We start from the raw sequence: 24,133 nt of genomic DNA, 5'->3' as shown, positions 1-24,133 counted from the left end.
AGCAGAGCAGTCACATGTTCATAGCTGCAACCGATGGCACTGACTACTGACTTACCCATTGAGATAGATATTCCAAATTGAGCCTTCATCCTTAAACCTTAGTTTGTGACGTAATGAAGCCGGAGCAGTGGTATCAATGAGCTCCGGATCTGGAGCTAATTTATGATAAAAGAGAGCTCCGGAGCTGGAGCAATTTAAAATTTACGCCTGCTCCGAATCCCTGGTTTGTATCATATTGAACATGCTATGTTACTAGAGATTATTGTTGTGATTTGTTATTGGCTTTGAGGGCAATTGACAGACACAGATACCTACACAGCGATTAATAATTACGTCTGTATTAGCATATGCAGTGTTGTATTCGTCTGATAAGATAAATGCAACGGTGAGATAATGTTGCACTGTTGCCAAACTCTATCATCGATTACAACTTTACACCCCACCAAGCAATCGGAGATCTCGGTGGAACTGGACACGTGGTTTGCATTGACTTAAAGGCTGGCTGCAGAAACGTCTCTGGACCAAGAACAAGCTTTGCTGTTTATTTGGAACGCTTCGCAAGAACTCGTTACGCTTCGTTGGGTTCGTCACCAGCACCTTTGACCACTTGTGGTGTGAGATAAAATTGCGTTGTTGCATTTGACTTCTGCAGCAACACTGTCCACCACGCCCCCCCAGTGGTTGATTACTTGGATAATGCTGGCCTTGCCATACGGACGATCATAGATATGTAGACCTACCGCTGTTTAATATTATTTGTAACAAGACTGGAAGGAAATTTACCTTCAAAATACAATACGTAAGCTATACCTAAACTGAATTATACATAAAATAATTGTGTTTAGACATAAAACCTTTATAACTACATCACAGCATTCTGGTATTTGAAGTAAATGTTTCAATCGTTGTTGAAACAATTTCTTTATTTGTCACAATATTCATTGTTGACCTCACGCCATTCAAGCATGGTACTAAAACGGATGAAAGCAAAGGAATACAATCTGTAATGGAATGATTGGTTATTGTTGTTGAACTTGACTGTACCAGTCACTCCAATACAATCTTTGATTGTCTGAATGTTTATTGTCTTCGATATAATGAGCCTCAAGGTCGTTGTTTGCTTAATCAATCCTAGACTCGATTATTCAGCTAAAAGCTGATTGTCTTGTGAAGCCGACAAGCAAAGTTGTCTGACTTAACACTGAGCTTATCTTAAGTTGTACTGTTCAGTAGTTTGCACAAAATTGTTGATTGTATAAACTGATTATATTGTTTCCTCGTTATACGATTACAAATTGACAGAACATTGGCACATCAACAGCACTTCATTCAACATTCAATGTAACAGCATTTTGGCTTAGCTATATTCAACTGCATTAAATTGCTGATTGCTGATTATTCACAAACTTGTTACATCGTACTGCCATACGCTAACAAACTTAGATTTTATCAGAATGGCGTTATAAGCTGTATGTGTATAGCCGTGGGGCCAGACATACTTGACGGAATTAGAATTATGAGTACTCCATGTGAAATCATTAGAGCTTAGTAAAGGACCATAGCCAGAAACATGCTTAGTTCTGACCCAATCTGCACAAGCTTCCACGCTTGGTGCAGGATTAATGAGTGATTTCTCATCACACGTTTTGGCCCCAAAAAAGAAATAAGTAGTTTTAAGAGTCGTAGAAATAACTGAACATTTGAATATGGATATGGTTTTCCTCATTGGAACAGGATCATAGATCGACACTCCACAGTTCTGAATTAGTGTTGCATTCTGTCTCACACACTTATGAGGTTTGGGAATCAGATATTCTCCAGTATGAATATTATCATGACACAGCCTTAAATGCAGCCGTGTTCCGCTTATGCAAGAAAAAACAAAAATGCTTACAATACACAATGAGATGTTTGGAGAACGCATTCTACTGGTAACGTGCAGGCTTTGTGATCACACGTCCAGTTCTCGTGGTATACTGAGGAACAGGTTCTTCGTCAGTGTTTAAGCTTTGTGACACCGGATGGGAGTCAATTTCCTCTTCTGCAACAGAAAATGGTAAGTCAGATTGTAAAATGAAGTTTTGTGACACAGGATGTGAGTCAATTTCCTCTTCTGCAACAGAAAATGGTAAGTCAGACGGTAAAATTAAATTTTCATCATCGTTAAACGAATTATTTTGACTGCCTGTGTTGGGCAAAAAACTTTCAGATAATAATAGCCATTAGATACAGTAAGTGGTCCAACAATGTCAACGTGGACATGCGAAAATCTCTCGTCTGGTTTCTTAAGTGTTTTCAATGGTGCAACAATATGTCTACGCACCTTTGTTTGTTGACAAGGAATACAAGTTTTGCACATGTCCCTAATTTCAATCATCATTCTAGGCCAAACAAAACGTTCTGCTATGAGTTTTTGAGTTACCTTTATTCCTGCGTGACTTAACGAATGAATCGTGTCAAAGATTTGTTTTCTGAAGGAAGCTGGCACAATTGGTCGTGCTTGTTTTGTTGACATATCGCATAAAATGCTAACTCCATGATCTGGTAACGTCACCCGTTTCAGTTGCAGCGAGCTTTCTCCATGGAGTACTGCATCCAACGTGCGATCTGTATGTTGATGACTGGCCATCTGTAAATAATCTATGGAAGGCAAGTCATAATTTATACCAGCCACTGTTATTCGTGAAAGGGCATCAGAAACTACATTGGATTCACCTGAAATGTGTTCAATTACTGGACAAAACTGTGCAATATACGACAAATATCTGAACTGCTGTGCTGTGGCATTGTCTAATTTAGAATGAATGCCTGTGACCAATGCTTTATGGTCAGTGAACAGACGAAATTGTCGACCATCCAAAAAATATCGAAAATATTTGATGCTAAGGTATAGACCAAGTAATTCGCGATCATACACACTGTATTTACGTTGTGCTTTGTTAAAGGATTTTGAAAAAAATGCAAGTGGCTGCGGACAGCCATCTATTACTTGTTCTAATACTCCAGCACAGCTGACGTCTGAAGCATCAACAGAAAGTCTGATTTCCGCGTCGTGTATCGGAAATGCCAATTTTGTGGCGGCGCAAAGCGCCTGTTTTGTTTCCTGAAACGCTTGCCTGGCAATCGGAGACCATATGACGCGTCGTCTGCCAGATCCAGTCCCTACAAGTTTGTTTAGCGGATCCTGGATTCCTGCAGCATTGGGTAAAAATCGTCTATAAAAGTTCACCATACCTAAAAAGCGACGAAGCTCCTTGATTGTCACAGGTAGTGGGTATTTTTCAACAGCATCAACTTTGGATTTGATTGGACTGGCTCCATCTTCATTCACAGTAAAGCCAAGAAATTTCACTTCTGTAGCATTAAACACACATTTTCTCTTGTTAACAATGATGTTGTGTTCCTGAAAGCGTTGCAAAACAGTTTCAAGATGCTTCTTGTGTTCTTCAGGTGTGGAACTAAATACAATGACATCATCAATATAATTAAAAGTGTAATCTGACAGTCCTCGTAAAACATTATCTATACAACGTTGAAAAGTTTGTGAACTGTTGCACAATCCCATGGGAAGTCTGACATATTGGTAAGTGCCACTTGTGGTGGTAAAAGCGGTTTTGGGAATGTCTTGATCTGCAATTCTAATTTGGTGAAAACCTTTGAGCAAATCCAAAACTGAAAAGATTTTTGAACCGGCCATGGCATTTAAGAAATTACTAATTAACGGCAGGTTGTAAGTATCAAATTGTGTTTGTTGGTTCAAAATTTTATAGTTGTTAACAATCCGATATTGACCAGCATCTTTTTTCTGTATTAACATTACCGGCGAGGAAAACGGCGAGTTACTCCTTTCGATGACACCAAGTTCAAGTAATTTGTTGAGCTCTTGTTTGAGGATCTTTTCTTTCTCAGGAGACATCCGATAAGGTCTGCAACGTATTGGTTCACCTGTGGTTATAATGTGATGAACAGCATTGTTTATTGGGCGATTCGAATAGGCTGAAACATCAAAAACATTGGGATAAGTTTTAGTCAAATTTGTAAGCAATCCACCTGACGTCATGTCAGCTTCTGCAGCATGCGAAATAGAAGAAGGCTTAGTTTCCTGACAACAGCTTGAAGAAAAAATCGGCAATTTGGGCGTGGTATGCTCTGTGACGTCATTTTTGGCATGTGGCAGTGTCAAACGCTTAGCAGTGAGATCAATATTCAGACTAAAATGTATCAAAAAGTCAGAACCAATGATAGAATAAGCTATATCACTACTCATTTCAAAATGCCACAAAAATGTCCTATTGAGGTTTAAGGAAACCTTCAAAGGCTCATTGCCCTTGATTACAATACGTGAGCCATTAATAGCATTATAAAATTTCTGCTTAAAACCATGCAAAAAGTAATCACGACGTACTTTTATCATACTGACTGGGGACCCTGTGTCTACCAAAAATCTAATCCCAGTTAATTTATCAGTAATAAAAAATAGGTGTGTTGATAAAAGTCCACCAACAGTTCGCAACCTAGAACGAACTGTTGGTTCTAGGCGTTTTTTGGACGTGGCCCTGTCCACGCACAAGGTGGAACACATTTATAGGCGTCACGACCAAATTTCTGATGAAAATAGCAAAATCTTGGGCGACTGTCAAAATGATTTTCCCTTCTGGAATGATTGCCCTGTGTACGATTTGGTATGGCTCTTTCAAAGCGACGGGGTCTGCGGTCTTCAAAGCCATGGTTGAACGTGGGTCTACGTTGTTCTGGTATCCTCGGTCTAAAATCAGACCGACCAAAACGGTTTGTGGGACCTGAAAATTGCCGATTGAAAGTCTCACGGCTTTCTGGACGTGAAAAATTTGCAGATTGATATCTAGACCTCGGGTTTCTATCGCCATATGCAGTGTCATCTGAAGCTAGCTTATTAAATTTATCAGTCAGGGAGCAAATTTGACTTTCCAAAAGTCTATTGACGACAGCCTGTCGATCGTTATGAGCAAAGCTGGAGTGATCATTGAATTCTGGTCTACGCGACTGGGACATGATTTCGTCCGCCCGTAAAGCTAAATTGTCCAAGTCATCCTCTAAATAGCCAACCAAGATTTTACGTATATCTGAAGGCATTTTGTCAAGAAACAAATTACGTAAAAGTGATTCAATTTGGGGAATAGATCTGTTCTGAGTGCCCATAAATTTTCTCATGTCCCGAAGCATTTCAGACGGTTTCTGGTCACCTAAGGTTGTATGGTGTAATAATCGGTCTAAGCGGACGTGTTCGCTGACCTCATGTTCAGATAATAGTGAATTTTTAAGAAATGTGTAAGGTCTATCCTCAGGACGATTGAAAATGACATATTCAACACTCTCTAAGTGACGGGGTCCCAAATTAGCTATGCATAAATCAAACCGTTCAATTTCTGATGTTATATGATGTTGTCTAAAAATACTCTCCGCAATGCCAAACCACAGTTTTGCATTTTGCGCTGAGAACGGCGGTAAGGTAGGGGCAGAGAAGATTCTATCAGAAGTACGTTTAGAAGAATTAGGGTTACCAATAGAAAAAGGATTGTTATCACTAGCAGTGGTATTATCATTTGCAAACCGCACAGAACCTTCACTAGTGCCAGCCATCGCTCGCCTACGTGAAAAATTATCCATTTCTATTTCAGTATCAAAATCCAAAGTACCAGCATTTATGTTAGATCTATCAGCCATATCAAGACCACTATGTTCAGGATACCCTGAATCAAACAAATCACGTCTAATTGAGCTTAAATTCGAAGGCGGTAAATTACGTCTTCGATCAATAAATTTACGATAGGGACCAGAAAGAGAATTAAGAAGATTATACTTAGAATTCATTCAGGAAAGAAAATACACAACACATTAAAAATAAAAAATCCATGTACCGATTGTTTGAAAGAGGATGTCTTTAAGTCCGTTGAAGTCCCGCGACGTTGAGAACGTTCCAATTGTCTTCTAAGTTGTAGATGTCCTTCGATGATGAGAAGGCGTTCCAAGATTCCGAGATTCCAGGATTGAAAAGCGAAGTTTCCACCGATTCGCGGGGCACCACGTTGTAATGGAATGATTGGTTATTGTTGTTGAACTTGATTGTACCAGTCACTCCAATACAATCTTTGATTGTCTGAATGTTTATTGTCTTCGAAATAATGAGTCTCAAGGCCGTTGTTTGCTTAATCAATCCTAGACTCGTCTGTTCAGCTAAAAGCTGATTGTCTTGTAAAGCCAACAAGCAGAGTGGTCCGACCTGACACTGAGCTTGTCTTAAATTGTACTGTTCAATAGTTTGCACAAATTGTTGATTGTATAAACTGGTTATATTGATTCTTCGTTGTACGATTGCAAATTGACAGAACATTGGCACATCAACAGTATTTCATTTATCAGTTAATGCAATAGCATTGTGGCTTAGCTATATTCAACTGCATTAAATTGCTGATTGCTGATTATTCCCAGACTTGTTAATTCGTACTGCCATACGCTAACAAACTTATTTTTGATAAGCTGAACGCATACGAGAAAGGCAAAATGTTACGTCACAACAATGGTACAGGAAGTGATTGCGTGTCGTGTTACTCTTTGCTAAAACGACTCAAAGTACTAGAATTGTATATCTCACATAATTTGTATATTAGTTTTGGTTATAATCACAATATTATCACAGCTGCAACCGACCTTCTTCTTTGCGTGGTGATGCGTGTCTGGTCTGAAGAAGATTTTCTTTCGAAAGAGCTTAACCCGTTCAGTGTTGAGCGAAAGGAGGGTTTTCCAACCCTATGGAGCTGAAGGTAAAGGGGATTCCCCGTGTACCCACTTACAACCAGTTTGTGATGAAATATTTGATAATCTTGGAAGATGAAAAAGCGGCGATGTAGGAACCGGTGTTACGAGGATGAGAGAGATATTACGAAAGTTCTGACCATTTTGCATCATAAACCTTAAATATAACCCATCACCAGCGCACGACCTCTGGTGGAGAATTTGCTAAAATGTCGTTAAACTTGACCTTCTTATAATGCAGGTGGTGGATCTGGAAGTCGATGTAACATCGTTATGTTATAAAGGACAACACCTCTGAAGCGTGACGTGTCATTGGAGAAAGAATTACGTCTTCCACTACATTGCTCATAGTTTTACCTTTTCGAGCAAAGTACGTGTTTCTTGCAGAGAAATGAAAGTTTTGAGTTTAAAGATTGTTCGTCTTTCGCGCGCATTTTGCAACCGTTTAACATCGAATGAGGCGATGGCCAAGTAGCAGTAAACGTTTTTATTGGTTTGTTAAAAATTTTAGCTACTTGTTTGGTTATTTTGCCAGCTTCTTAGTCGTGAGTACAGGTGGAGGAACAATAGAAAACAAAGACTAGTCTGCAACCACATTAAATAACTCTAAACCGGGTTTCTTTGCTTAAAATGGGAACATCTTCGGTAAAATGGGAACCACGTTCACACTTTCCACCGGACAACTTGGAATAAATGAGACAATCATCACAAACTGGACATAAAGCTAAGAACGTCGCTTTTGTTGAAGCAAGTTATTCAGCAGAAATATTTTGCCAAGTGGACAGAAGTTATGAGCGACAAGTAGAATGCGAAGGAATTTTATATTTATTTGCTACATCCAGCAGGTTTATTGCTGTAAAGTATGTCTCAAGGTGGCGCCCTGCAGCTATTAAAGCAGATTTCCAACATCGTTTTCTTCAAAAGCAATAAAAACCTACAGCCCTCGTGTATAGGAGTCATATAAGAACCTCGACCACTTGAAGGAATTTTTGCTGGAACGTTTTGTTCCTGGCAGCGAGTTTACCTTATCGACACCCGGTGGCGTTATAGCCCGCAGTTGTAACGCACTTGGACAAGGCATTAATGACACTTGCTCCTGTTCGGTGGACCTGGTGGGTTGTTCTTAATTCAGGCGATAACTTATTATATAAAAGTCAAAGATAAACTAATAAACAATGTGTGAGAATCAAAATATGCACAAAGGCTACCTCGGTAACCGGGACTCGAGGGATAAGAAATCATCACCATGTTTAAGACTTGCAAATACTGTTCTCAGTCCGAGGACAACGATTAATTAATTATCATACCAAGCATTAAACAAACCTTTCCTAGTTTTATGATAATAATAATCTTTACTTCTCTGTGCAGGGTTTCGTGACATATAAGTTGAATAAATTTCTCCTTCGTAGTCAACAGCTTTATACCTGCTGCTCGGTCTCCTCTCAAACAGACACAACTTCCGTGTGGTCATGAACTTGGTGCTTTTCTCCTCGGAGTTGTCTTTGTTTTTGGCAGGAAATATGGAATTGTTAAAGCATGGAGTGGAATGAAAGATTTCATTTATGGAATGGAACGAATCTTCAATAATAAAGTTGAATGCACATTCACACAATTGAACTAAGTTCACGCATTCCCAGAACAGCACACGTGCACGCTCATTCACACAATCAAGTGCGTTCACCACAAAACTTCTAAATTTATAACAGTGTGGTTTCTTCCATTTTCGAAGGTGTTAATATCGTACAAAGTATGGAATATGAAATGAAAGATTTTGCAGGATATGGACCTTGGAAATTTCCATTCCACAGCATGTCTTGGTCTTTGGAATTGTGGGAACGTCGCTCAAGCGTGACCAAGCTTTGAGACTGCGCATGACTCGTGTGTCATTCATTCTATCTGTGCTGTTGTGGAAAGCGGCCACTTCTTTCATCTGGTGCTTTTAACATGTTATTCACATATTTTATCCGGGTCGTTGATTGCTCGGAAACCTGCAGGTTTTAAAGAGCCTAAGAAAATACAACACTACAACTGGTGCTTTACCGTCATCACCGGTAACACCAACACAAAACTTAATGCTAATCTGAAACTAACAAACCTAAATCCGTTCGTCGCCTCCTATCAGTGAACAGTAATTTGATTGGTTTAAATATTCCCACAACTTTATCGTAGTAATTAACGAGTTTTTCTCATCATACTTCGTTCACTCACTTCATCGCCCGCCACTTTGTTGCATTTGTTTGAAAGTATATTGTGTTATTTTATATTGCTATGTCTATAAGTATCAGTATATGATCTGGAAAGTATCATATTTTCCTTCGAACATTTATACAATATTTATACAAGTGCTTTAAAGTCTGATTTTATGACAACTCTGTTTATCATTAAATCCATGTAGGCTACGTCACAAGGGTTATTGTTTCATCATTTGACAAATGAAACTTTCTGCGCAAGTGAATACACTAATATCAAATTTTATGTGAGATCGTATCACATCTTGTAGGAAAGAGTTCTTCATTACAAAAGAAATAAGATCTGGTCGCCATTATCTCTGTGTACTAACTGCAGCTTGTGGTAGTTCAAGCCGTCCCTGGAATTGATTTGTTTTATAGGGACTTTATATTTTGATGATATTTTATTCTGCTGCAAATCCAGCATTTATCGTTTTTAAATTTATTTGAAGGTAGTAAAGCTCTCATAGTTTTAAGTTCATTTGTGAGTTACAACTTACGCAACCGAGGAAAAACGATGACGTCACAATCGGTGAGTCTATTAATGATCAAACAATGTAGTAATTTGTTGATTGTCTTGCTAGTCGTTGATATTGTCTCGTACATTGACCGTAAATTTACTTAATTTGTGTTTAAACATTCAAAAACAAATACAATCACATGTTTCCTTGCTGGCTTATTCTGTGTATGCAGTGGGATTCATCAATTCACGTGAATGTAACGCGTGGTAATTAGTAGCGGTAAAGTTTCAATTATTTGAGGCTTAATATGTGTTGGACTTAGGCTTATTTTTATCTACATATTTTACAAAAGGTCACTGCGAATATGTTGTCAGTTGTGGGGAAGCTGAAATTACCTTGGATTGTGTTGCAAATATTAGAACTGAGGTAACTTTTCAGCATTCTAATACATTGAGGATCCATTGTAGTGATTTATTGACTTAAACGTCTGGTCAATACAATGGTTTCATTCATTATTTTATGTTTCGATAACTCTACCAACTCTGTAGCTTTGTTTAAGCTGAGACCTTTTGTCATTGCTTCATTGTGACGTTTGTTCGTAACAATCCCGGTTTCCAAGCGCGGCCTGCGAAGTATAGTGCAAAGTTCAATTCAAATTAAAATTTATCTGAAGGCAGTAAAGCTCTGGTAGTTTTTAGTTTATTTGTGAGTTACAACTTACGTAATCGGGGAAAAACCATGACGTCACAACCGGTGAGTCTATTAATGATCAAACAATGTAGTAATTTGTTGAATGTCTTTCTAGTTGTTGATTTTTTTTCGTACATTGACCGTTCAATTTGCTTAATTTGTGTTTAAACATTTAATAAGCAAGTTCTAAACAAATATAATCACAAGTTTCCTTGCTGGCTTATTCTGTGTATGCGGTGGGATTCATCAATTCACGTGCATGTAACATGTGGTATTTAGTAGCGGTAAAGTTTGAATTATTTGAGGCTTAATATGTGTTGGGCTTATGCTTATTTTCATCTACATATTTTGCAAAAAGGTCACTGCGAATATGTTGTCAGTTGTGGGAAAGCTGAAATTACCTTGGGTTGTGTCGCAAATATTAGAACCGAGGTAACTTTGCAGCATTCTAATACATTGAGGATCCATTGTAGTGATGTGTTGACTTAAACGTCTGGTCAATACAATGGTTTCAATGATTATTGTATGTTTTGATAACTCTACCAACTTTAAACTTTGTTTGCTTTGTTTGCACTGAGACCTTTTGTCATTGCTTCATTGTGACGTTTGTTCGTAACAATCCCAGTGCAAAGTGCGGCTTGCGCTTGGTTACAAATGATTTAGCCGCTGAATTTTGACCAAACTTTGTTTGTTAGACAAGGAAAGTTGCCGGTCCTGTCATGGCCACGCACCAATGGCATCAATTGACTTTTTAAGTTAGCATCGGTTCAATCCGACATCTAACGACTTTCTTTTATTACTTGTTCATTGAACCGAAACCGGTTGGTAACTTTCATATCTGGAACAGTTTTACAAAATCCTTTAAAAAGTTCGATTAAATTTTAGTAAAATTTTATATGAAGCCTTCCACAATATCGAGAAAAAGAGATGCTTTGTACTTAATGAGTTTGTCGTGAAACCTGGTTCAGCTTAAATTACAATAGTTAAGATTCCAACCATTGTTTAATATTTTCCCGCTCTTTAATCTTTCAATTGAATTTTTATTTCATGCGGCCGCTTCATTGTGACCGTTGCTACGTCAAAGAACACGTTTCTTAGAAATTCTACGTCATTAATTTGGGCTTTCATCAAATTTTTAAATTCTAAATTTTTCCCGGAAAAGTTCTCAGAAACCAGTGATCCGAAACGAAAACATATGAAAATGCTTCACAGACGATGTGTTTGTTTTTGGTGTGTCGTGTCCGATGACCATGGTAGGCCTATTTAAGGATAAATCGTACCAAACTATTTAGCCTACACAGAATTTTGTTTCCAACCTTTACAATAAAACAAAATGTGCTTGAAATAAAACGACGCTTCGCTTGACTGCACTTGGCTTGAAGCAAACTGCGCAAATTGGTCACTCCGTCTTTGCACTCAATATTATGCGATGGTGTTTGGAAAACGGGCTCATATGAAACGGGGTTTCGTGTTTATTAAGTGTGGTGTTTTACTACCGGAATGAACGGAGTGCGTCTGAACCACGCAACATCGGGTTTCATTAGCAGGTGGGCTTATTATACCGGAACGTATAAAGCGGCGACCAGTGTATTGAAACAAATAGTATTCTTCTAAACATTGAGTAAAAATTCTCTTTATTAAACACTTTGTCGACACCAACCAGATAAAACATGTTGAAATGTTCCGATTTTCAACATGTAGAGTGGACTACGCTGTAATTCACTTATTTAAGAATTTGACCTCTAGTGTCGCATTAGGGTAATTACCGTCGAACGCAACGTAGGCTATTCTTAAAGTGTTACGTTGTTAATTAGAACAGGCAACATTGTTCGACGTCATACTATGTTTTGATTGAATGAAATCGTTGATTTTCTGAATGTCTGATACAACCCTCCACTATGGTGGACGTCTGGGCCTTTGTGTCTGTGCGTTGATTCATTGAACGGAGATTGCTATCTCAATTGCGCTTTGTCAACATCAAGTGGCCAACTGTAGATATTGCTCAATGCGGTTCTGAAGCGTTTTATGGTTGGAGCGGCAGCGCAATGTGCTGTGTTGGTGTAATGTGATTGTTAGCCGACCATCATCATTGAATAAATTTAGAGACAAAAGTAATAATTCTTCAGTTATAAATCAGTTGGTTTATTCGCTTTCTTCGCGTCTCTCTCCGGATGTTGCTTAATTTCTATTTTGTTGCACTAAATCGTTGTGTTTCGATCAGTCAAGTTTAATTCTGGTTGTGTTTTTGCATTTGCCAGTCTGGCCAGCACGGTACACAGCAACGGTATTTTTTATTTTTATTTGCCCGATGTGTCGACTTGACAGATTCAAGTCACTTCTTTCAAAAAACTTTACTTGGGACTCGAGTTTAATGACTTAGTTACGACTCGGCAAACGAGTGGGTGTAGCATAAATACGTCACTATAAGCTTTATACGTTGGTTAAATTCTGTTGATGATTTTAAATCACTCGATTGTCGGTGAATTGCTTTTCCGTTGGTTTTCTCGTACGTCACGCCACAATTTGGCACGTGATTCCCTATCTAGAAACAATGAACTCTTTTTAGAGAGAAGTTAATAATAAATGATTTTGTTCGACAAAACTCGTCAAACGGAACAAAAGTTAAGGGAACTTCGCGTCTTAGAAGCTCAACGTTTCAATTAAGGCTGCATGAACAAAAGAACAAGCCAGAATTTAAACTCCCGATAGATGGAAAATTAACTTTGCTTTCTACAACTCGCTTAAATATTTGTGCTTGGACAATTGACGAGTAGCAGAGAGAAATTGGTATTGTGATGTTATGATCATCTTTATCTTCGGACTGACAAAAGTTTTATGCGACTTAAACCCGGCGATGATTCTTCATCGCTCGAGCCCCGATCTCCGAGCTAGCTTCTGTGCAATTCCGATTGTCACACATTTTTTATTTTTGACATAGTATTGCCCGAATTTAGATCTGACCACCTTGTCCACTGAACAGGAGCAAGTGTGGTTATAACCTTATTATATCATATTAATGGCGTGGCCAAGGACATTGCAAGGATAATGCCACTGGGTGTCGACCACGGAACACGAGTTGCATTTGTTCCATGGACAGCGCCCAAACCACTCGGCTACCAAGAAGACTTAATCAAGAAATTAAGTGACGCAGTCATTTAAGTATTGTGCAATTAAGCATCTTTCTGTGAATAAGCGTTTATAGCCTTTAAGTTTATTTGTTACGACATAATCGGCAGCCGATGATGCAAAGCATCCAACTTTTTGAAAATCCATCCATCCGAATATTTGGAAAGCAATTTCTAAATTATTGAGATATCTAAAAATGTTTGAAATTTACCTTTTTGTTCGAATGACCTGGACCCGGGCAGGATGACGTCAAAGCCACCATCTCACCGATGGAAACCTGATACCTGAGCGAAAGTTACGAAGCCGCTTTGTGAAGAAATAGCTTAAGAAAGAAGTTTAATGTGCTTTGGTTTTCCATTTTTCTTATCCTGTAACCGCCCGATTAACCGCCCAGTGGTTTGAAAGTCCGCCTTTTGTGAGGAAGCTTTTTTTCCAGGGTCGAGCCATGCTGCAAATATTTTACGAGTGAAAGTCTCCATCAACCGGTGTCCGGCATGTGGATGTAGAGTGTAGCTAGATGAGAGTAAATAAACATATGTATACATTATGTCTATGTTTAGAAGTAGTTCGTATGTAGTGATATATGGGAAAAAGTAGGCCTATATATTTCGCATGGGTCTGTAGGTTGCAGCAACAAAAATACGACTTTCCACGCATTTGTGGTCGATGTCCACCTTCAATAACTTGACCTGAGGCTTGTGACCAGTATAAGCGCAGACGGCCTACATTGACTAGTTATAGTAACCAAATCACTTCTGCCAGGAGGGAATATTTGTGAAAACACTATTGTCTCAAAATAGTAATAAAGTTCATGTTTTGTAAGCTGTATGGAATAAATATGTGGAAATAGCCATCGAAAGTCGACCATCATTGAAGGTTTGAAGCATTCGCATGTAATAGATTTTATCCACAATTATCGCAACCGCATCTACAGCATCGTATGTATCAAATGTAAATGTAGCCAAGGATATAAGCAGGCTGAGTATTGTAAGCTAGCTCGTTATAATGGCTGGCGGTACAAGTTTCTTTTTTAACCTTAGACAGTTAAAAAAGATCGTTTTATAAAGTCCTTGCCCACCCAAGTACAACTCGAACACGGACAGTGTCAAATTTCCAGCTCAACCTGAGCAAGATTGTTCGCGCCAGGAAAAGTTTAAACATAGACCGCGAACAACCTTCGAGATTTTTCGCTTTTGTTCGCATGACGCATCTGTGATGACGACACAGATACAAAACCTTGTCAATTTCTGAGAAAGACAAACACGTCAATGGAAGGCTACTTTTTGATTTTCTGAAACCTGACACTATGATGCGATCGCCTGTTCTGCTTTTCAATAGAATTGATTTACGACTTGCCTTATTCCATAAGCAATCCTCGTTTCCATTTGAATTAAAAATCTTGATGCGCCTGTGGTAGGCCTATTGTCTTTCAGTCTTATTTGGGCGGGATAGGCATCCCATCGACATAACATGGTGGAATGCCCTGGGGCCCAGTTTTGGTGGGGGCTCAATCAATAAAATTATAATTTAGGCACATATTCTCCAAGTTTAGCTTTATAGACTTGGTCTATCCAGTGTTGTTGTACTGTTCGGTAAAGAATTGGAAATTTAACATAACAGCGTCTGTTTGAAAATATTAAAATACAAATAACCACCGTAATATTACATTTTACGATTGTAAAACACTGTAGTTAGCGTGTAATAGCATTTAGGAGGGTAAATGACAAATCCTTCGAACTTGAAAACGTTAAAAGTGTGCGTTGTTGCTTCGTCCCTCCGTCTAGCGGTGGTTGCAGTTCAGAAATGATTCTTAATTCACTTCAAGCAACTGAAACTTAAAACGCAGTGCTTGCTGACTATAGTCGACTAAAAATTATCATAACTTAATACAGATGACTTATTTCAAGTAACCAATAGGAGAGCGACGAGTAACGTGTAATCCGGTCAAGCACCCAAAGGCAATGAGACGGTAATCAACAGTATGTTAAGAAATCAAATAAATTGACAGCAACTGCTCATAAAAACAAATCAATACAAAGCACAAAAGGCAACACAACAAAACTGATCAATACGGTTAGAGCAAAACACACCAAACCGGGAAAGTAAAGAACACCGAAATATAGACTCACCCTTCATGTAAATATGATTTAATAATATGACATATATTGATCATATAATGTTCCACCTGAGTGAACTATGTTTCTGTAAAAATACTATGTTTGCCACCAGGCAAAATTTCAATAACTAAAGGTGCTCAGCTGGTGGATTAATTCGTTTATGAACCAACATTTCACAAACCAATGTGAGTGAGCTTCGTCAGGGAGAATAAGAAATATGCCAAAGTAAGACAAAATAATCTATTTGAATAAGGCTGATGATGCAATCTTCGGGTGAAATATATTTCTGGTTTTAAAATCTGCAAGCTGGCCCTGGTTTTAATTTCATATTTTACTCAACACTCGCCAGTGCAACCCAAATGATTCAGTGATAACTTGGTGTTTAATAACCGACGTTGAGAAGATTTTTAAATCCAGGTTCTAGACAAATTTTATTCTATCAAAATAAGAATTGAAAACTTTTCCAGATTTCAGCCAAGTCAGCACCCAAATTAAATTGGAGAGTAGGAATTATCAAGTTGAACACCATCCTGTGTCGGCGGGTGTAGAACAATGTGGTCTGGTTACCTACAACAACATTTAATAATTAAATTTCAAGAAATTTCCTTTCTTAAAAGTTAGAGTCTGCTTAAAAGTTGGTAGACTAGCAAGGGGCAGAGATCATGTTATTATAAAAACACTTCGAATGTTGTTAATTTCGTTAAAATTTAAAGCTCAGTTACTGCATTTTTTGGAAAACTTTTACGTCATCAAATTAATTTTTACTAAGTGTATATAACAAAAGCTAAGATAATTATTTCACGTCATCAACAATTTGACCAGGTATAAAACATAAGCTAAGATAATTACTGCAACGTTGAAATATGTCGAAGCCAGAAGAGCAAAGATTGACCGAAGATAAACTTCAACTTGTACAACCTGATAACAATGAAGAGAGCTCATCAGGTGAAAGTGATGAACAACCTGGAACATCACGTGCTGTTGCAATGCAAGAGGGTATGCCTCATGGTGAGTAATCTGAGATTAGAAAGAATAAGTTTTTGTACTTGGCTTTAATTACATAAAAACCTTTTAATATATTTCTTGGTATAAAAGTTTTGTTTTTCTTTTGCTTTAAATCCAGGGCCTGCAGATGCAGGAAATCAAGTCTTGCAAACAATGGAAAATGCTGAAGCTTCTCAGAGTGTTATAGGTAGAATCGATCCAGGGTTGATTGAGCTTGCAAGCAGAGTGGCTGAAAGCAGAGTTGGTAAGTTTTATGAATATGTTTCGCTGAACACGTAGGCACACAATTGTTTTTAAATACTTAAGATAAAGCCTATTAGTTGCATTTATCAAATTATGTTTCCATATTATTGTGATGCCTTTCTATAGATGAAAATCTTAACTTTTACCCCAAATCAGGGCCAGTCATGATTAAATATGCTCCTAAAATTTACCACCACGATGAAAGACAATACCAACATCACGATCAAAGACAGTACCAAGACAACAGAGAATATAAGCAAAAGGATGTCAGTGATTTAAAAAATGTAAATTCGACACAAGTTAAAGAGAAACAAATAAACTCTTTAGGTAAGCATTATAAGACCGTACAACGTTTTCTTGTAAAATGCTTATTGTCTTTCATTATCGTTTCACATTTTTTTTCTTTCATCTTCTCACTTCCTGAATTATTTTACATGTGTCGCTACTTGTTTAAGTGCTTCGCGTTTCTTTTCTCCAACAGCGGTACAAGACCCATGCATCTTTGCTTAAATATTACATCTTATTTCTGAACCTAATAATCCACAAGCAACAAATTCACCTTGTGGACATGGGGCCAGTCAACACCAGGATGACAACAAAGGCAACCAGCATATAATGATCAGTTATAACTGGAATGATTCAAAGGATCTTGCTCATAAGGTTTGTAAATAGATTTTATATTCTCAGTATACATGTTTTAACGAAGTACACGAAATGTTAATAGAATTAATAATCAAAAAATGTTTAAAACTCCAAATTCAAACTTTGTCTTTTGGTAAATACATAGTTTCGTTCTTCACTTTCGCTGTATCTTAATTTAAAAATTTGTGCTATGGTCAGAAAGAAACTTTTATTTCATACACATATCGTAAATATCAGCAAAAACATCATTTAGATGATGTGGAATTTATAAAATGCGCTGTTCTGTTTTCGTCTTAGATTTATTTTGCAAATTACTAATAACCGAAACCGCTTGTTGGTTTTAGAAAGATTACGAAAGTAGAAGAGTTGCAAATTAGCTACTCACAAACATAACTTAACAGTCTAGTTTAATTTTCTCGCACTTTTGCAGATATCCGATGAACTCTCTGCCGCTGGTTACAAAGTGTGGATTGATAAAGACGAGATCAGAGGAGACATTTATGACAGAATGTATGAAGCCGTTGACAACGCTTACTTGGTCCTCATGTTTCTGTCCGAAAATTATAAACTCAGTGAAAACTGCAAAAGGGAAGTCAAACTTGCCGCTGACAAGAGAAAACGTATAATACCCATTATCACCCAAGACAATTATAAAATGGATGGCTGGACAGGTATGCATTTTTATTATACTTTTCATTTGTGCTTGGTTGTTTTCAACGCATTTTTATGCCTATGACTCGTTGATTTTTTTAAATTGATTTCTACGTCACAAAATGGGATGTTGCTTAAGGTTTGAATGGTAACATTATATTTAGTATTGTTATTTTCATTATTAATCATAATTGTTACACCAGAAGACGCAAACTCAAGTAAACGAAAGTTTGTGTCGATAAATCAATGTTAACTTTAAGAGTTCTTATATTCTGCTCTTGCTTTAACTAATCATTTATGTAAGTTTATGTTTTTTTTCTATTTTTACCTTTGGATATTCTTTACTGAATTAATTTTTATCACCAACTTTCACCACAGATAACATTTTTATTTTTACAATTTTTATCAAAAGCTCTTTTGGTGTCGGGAAAACTCTACTACGATTTTAGCAAAGAATCATTTCAGGATAACTTTGATAGACTTATCCAAGAAATAGGTAATTAAACTCATAAGTTGAAATAGTAATTACCACAACATTTTATCATTAAAAAAATAACTGAAGTTGTTGTTATTAGTTATTAGTTCTTTTTATTTTACTTACTGTTAGTTTTTATGCTTTTATCTGCTGCTACCTCCAGAAATATTAATTGGAAATTTTACAAAACTGCTGACACATTTTGTAATTATAGCGTGTTCGATTTTTCATCACAACTTTTATTTGCTAAACCAAATTTTTGTTAAAAGCAAACTGCTGTTATTATTATCATACTATCGTTTTATAACAGAGTGCAGCTGTGCATAACACCGATTATATATGGATCGATTTAAACTTTTAGTCAAGGCTTTTGCATTTTGGCACTGTTATGGCTTGTATTTATTTGGGTTTGGAACCAAAACCAAAATATCTCCTAAGAACAGTTTTCCTTTCAACGATACATAACTATTTTTTAACTGTTCCATAGATCATCCCAATGAACAACAGCAACTCACGAAATGTTTGGATACAAATAAAGCAGGTTAGTATACACAATGATGTATTTAATGGACCATTAATGTATGTTTTATATGCCGTAGTTGCTGAGGAAACTACAAGTGCGTTTTGCAACTGTCACGATTTATAAATATATATATAACCTTATGCAGTTTCCTTTTTAAATATTCATGCTTTAAAGGTCTGTATTCTTATCAGACCATCGAAAACTCGGAAAGCGAGAGGAAGCCATTGGAAAGGTTTTGCAAGAGCAAAATAAACGCCGTGAAGATGACATCCGTCTCCAAGCTGGAATCGACGTCTCAGTAGCAGATATTCCAGTTGTCCATCCAAAGTACACTAAGGTATCTTATTTCCAAGGACGGGCAGTTCCAGAACATGAAATCTATGCCCCGTCAACTGGTGAACCTGATACATTTAAGCGGGATGATAATATTGAATTTGAAGAATTGCTGAAGTCCAACAATCGCTTTACAGCATTCATAGGTTACCCCGGATCCGGAAAGACGACTTTGTCCAAAAGATTAGCCAAAACAGAAAAATACAAATGTCTTTATTACAAATTTATGGAGATGCCAGTTGGCGAAAAGGTCAGTTTCCGGAAGCTCATTATGGATAACATTTATCCGGATTTAGACGAAACCACTCGAGAGGATGCATGGGAGTGGATCAAAGAAAATCAGAAAAGTTGTCTTCTACTCTTTGATGGTCTGGATCAGGCGGAGTGGTCACTTAAAGACAAAGTACCCAAAGTGGACTATGATACTCCCCAAAGTGTACCAGACCTTATTGCCAACTTATGCAATAAACATTTCCTTCCAGACATTAAGCTTGTTTTCACATCCAGGCCCCACAGCATTAGCGCGCTTCCTGCTCCACTACGTCCAGACTCTACAATCTTACTTGGTGATCTACCCCTTGACCGTATGAAGGAACTGTTTTATTTTTACGCTGGTGCTTCTGCCGACGAGCTTTGGAATGATCTTTCCCGAAATGCTAAAATTGTGTTTGCACTTTGTTTTAACCCGTTGTTGCTTCAGTTAGTTATAGCAGCAGGTTTGGCTCCTACAACAACAATTGGAAAAATCATCACCACAACGCGGGTTTTTGCCACAGTTTTGGAGAACCTCCGATGCAGTGAGCATGCAAAACACCAAGACATCCTTTTACTAGTAAAGCAGGTGAGAAAACTGAACATGTTTCTGTTTGCCTAAAATGGTGATAATGTACAAGAACATATTATTACTTCTTTTGTTGTTGCAGCTCAGTGAAGTGGCCTACAAAGCCACCATGAGGTCTTCAGTTGTCATAAAACGTGACGACCTCAGTGCAGTTGGTCTTGAACCAGACCAGATACAAGATATCGTCGTCGGCATTTACGCCCATTTTGCGGAAGTCTGCCATGTGTTTGATGGCCACGTGAAGTATTACTTCGCCCACCAGCTGTATCAGGAGTTTTTCACCGCAAAGTTCATCGTTAATGAGCTGCCCATGGATAAGTTTAAGCACCTTGTTTCAAACAAGCTATTTTCCGATGAGAAGTGGTCTGTTATTAGGAGATTTGTTTGCGGTCTGCTCATAGATATGATGAAAGGTATTTTCAGGAAAGTGACAATGTGCATTTTGAGATATGATTTACTATTATTCAAACATGAAAATTGCAAAATATCAACTTTCCTTCAGATTCCAGCATCAGCAATATTGCCGCAACTGGACGCGATCAGCCAGATCGCTCGTGCTTGACCTCACTTCCTTTCAACAGGTGACGTTAAAAAAATTTTTGCTGTTCTATAAGCGGTCTCATACTAGGCATGAAAGAGAAAAACGCAATTATGGCTTTTTTAGACAAAATAAGGTGGTGGAGGAGCAGATTTCATTTACACAAAAGTCAGCAGAAGAAGAGTCACAATCTTCAGAATATCAGCCATCAGCCTTACTTTCACGTAGGTCTACAGAACACCAGACAGAAGAGATGGAATCATCCGGTTTGTACCATATCATGTTTTTACGATTTTGCACACATTTATGAAAAGCATAATAAGAAAGAAGATGTGAAACTTTTCTGTTAAAGAAGCAATTTTTTTATTAAAGCGCTTTAAAAAAAAAAAAAACAAGCTTCCGGTGTAACGCTCGACATTTTCTCTACTATTCTCGACTTACCGATCTTTGCTATAGGCCTACTACTATCACTTAAAGACCGGGTAGGGCAATTGGGCCAAGGGTGCTCTTTACAAACCCAAACGTTTTTTGACTCTTAGATGTTTTCACGTTTTCATCAATTTTCGTTGAGTCTCTTATATCTTGTTTTCAATTCTTGAAGCTATAATTATGTGCAGTCTGATCATACAGTAAATATCAAAAAAGGATATTTTACGCAAAGTGTTCTATATGCAAATACCTATTTCTGTTAACGCTTTGCCATTATGTAAACATTTTCTAAACATGAACCCGATCAAACGATATATTTTTTTCAGATTCCAGCATCAGCAAGATTGCCACATCTGGGCACGAACAGCGAGAACGCTCGTGCTTGTTATCTCGTTGTTTTTGCTGCTTAAACAGGTGAAGTTTAAAAAGATTTTGTTGTTCTATTTTGTTGTTCTATATGTTCTACATGAAAAAGACAAAAGCAATTATGACTTATTCAGACAAGATGAGCAGGTAGAGGAGCAGATTTCACTTACACAAAAGCCAGCAGAGGAGAAGATATCATCTCCAGAACATCAGTCATCATCCTTACTTTCGCCTAGGTCTACAGAACAGCAGGATCATATGAAGGCATGCTCTTCATCATCCGGTTTGTACCATTCTGTTCTTGTTACAGTAATTTGCAAATGCTTTTGCAAAGTAATTTGATACGGTTTCCAAAAGTACCAACGGTACCAGAAACTCTGTATTATATAGAACAGTAGGCCTATCAAATTGTATACGACTTTGCAGAACAATTTGTAAGTTACGATTGCAAGTTTTATTTATTTTGAGTTACGTTTCTGTTCATCTTTATAAAGCTATAGCTCAGGGATGTCCAGCCTGTGGCCCGCGGGCCACAGTGCGGCCCCCCTGAGATATTTGTGCGGCCCACTAGTCATTTTCACTCCAAAAGTATGTACTTCATGTACCCATTTTTCTTGAAATTTAATAGGTTTTGCGGCCCATTCAATTATTTCAAGTGACAATGCGGCCCACTATAATAAAAGGTTGGACATCCCTTCTATAGCTAGTGTTTTTCTGACTAAGTTGGATGAGTTTCGTATCTATCGGTGATGAAGTATTCCGCCGCAATTAGAGTCATGATATTATTGCACACGCTCCAGCTTGAAAAGCTTTTTCAATATGATGTTCATTGTATTAACATCGCGGTAACTTCTAATTCCACAATAACACTACAATAACGTATCCCTTCAATCACATGTTTTTCGTTTTATTTTAGGCCTTAAAAATGAGAGACGAAAAATTTTGCCGATGTAGGCGGTCGCAAAGATATAAACACTTACGATGATATTTACCACAAATAAAACGGGCAAAGTGTCCTCGAAGGCTATAAACGTGCATCACAATAATATAACGGCAAAGAATAAAATTTTTTTTTAAATGGTTTCGATTAAAAAATGACTATTCATTTATTCATAACTATTATCATCTCCAGAACATCAGTCATCAGTAGGGCAAGTTTTTGTTGCACTAAAAAAGTGAGAAAGTTGCACTTAATTTTAACAAAAGTTGCAGTAAAAAGTTGCATTGATGCACAAGTTTTTAAAAGCATTAGGATATGAGATACTCGAAAGGATCCGTTGTATAACCCAACAGTCTAAGATTTGCAGGGTGTCTGCTTGTTCCGTTTCTTTCTTCGCTATACAATCGATCATGCATACATTTTTATGTTCTTTAGGTTTGAAACCTACATGACAGCATTTCGCTGTCAGCTCCTGTAGAGCTGTCAAATTTGGTACTTTCCCATTTCACGGACGGCCTGGCGAGACCGCCGAAAATAACATTTTTTGCCGGTACGCAGCAAGAAAATAACGCAATGCGGAAATAATTTTCCGCAAAAAGCCAAACAGCAAAGCGTTAACCACCCTCTCCTCCCCCCAAAACAAGTCAAATACCATACCCCAAACCCCCTAGGTCTGCAACTAACTAAGCTATCTCAACAAAAATTGACCTCGAAAGACTAGACACAACCAGTTTCCGTTTGTGCGAGCTTGGCCAAAAGCCAAGTCATACTTCCACTTCTAATTTAGTTCGGGCACTCTCGTGCTTGGCTGGGGTTGTTGAACTTCTAGCTTGCAAGCCAACTGTTGCGTCATAGATAACATTGAGATGCAGCATTTCCATTACATAGCTCTTTGTTATGCAAAGGAAAGAGAATAGAACCATACTAGAAATACAGTAGTTTTATAGCATATTTTTTAAATCACTCCTTTACATTTCTCGCAATACTTGATAAAAGTTGCAGTAAAAAGTTGCATGTAAAATAGAAAAAAGTTGCAAAAAGTTTCAATATAAAATTCCTACAAACAGCTGAAAACATCATTCTATATAAATTCTGAGTATTTAGGAAGCTGCCGGAAACTGTAAAAAAAAGTTGCAAAAGTTGCAAAAACTTGCCCTAGTCATCAGCCTTACTTTCACCTAGATCTACAGAACAGCAAGCATATAAGAAGCCATCCTTTTAATTGGGTTTGTACCATTCTGTTCTTGTTACAGTACTTTGCAAATGCTTTTGCAAAATAATTTGATACAGTTTCCAAAACTACCAACGCCGAACGGTACCAGAAACTTTGTATTATATAGAACAGTGCCAAATTGTATAGGACTTTGCAGAAGAATTTGTAAGGTACGATTGCAAGTTTTACTTTTTTTGAGTTACGTTTATGTTCATCGTAATAAGGCTAAAGCTTCGTATCTATCGGTGATGAAGTATTCCGCTGCAAAGGCCATGATACTATTGCACTCGCTCCATCTTGACAAGCTTTGTCAATATGATGTTCATTGAATTAACATCGCGGTAACTTCTAATTCCACAATAACATTACAATAAAGTATCCCTTCAATCACATGTTCTTCGTTTTATTTTAGGCCTTAAAAATGAGGGACGAAAAATTGTGCCGACGTAGGTGGTCGCAAAGACATAAACAATTACGATGATAATTACCACAAATAAAACAGGCAAATGTGGCCTAGAAG

The sequence above is a fragment of the Clavelina lepadiformis genome, chromosome 4, assembly GCF_947623445.1.
Source record: "Clavelina lepadiformis chromosome 4, kaClaLepa1.1, whole genome shotgun sequence".
Classification (NCBI taxonomy): Eukaryota; Metazoa; Chordata; class Ascidiacea; order Aplousobranchia; family Clavelinidae; genus Clavelina; species Clavelina lepadiformis.
Note: the sequence above shows the minus strand (reverse complement) of the source record.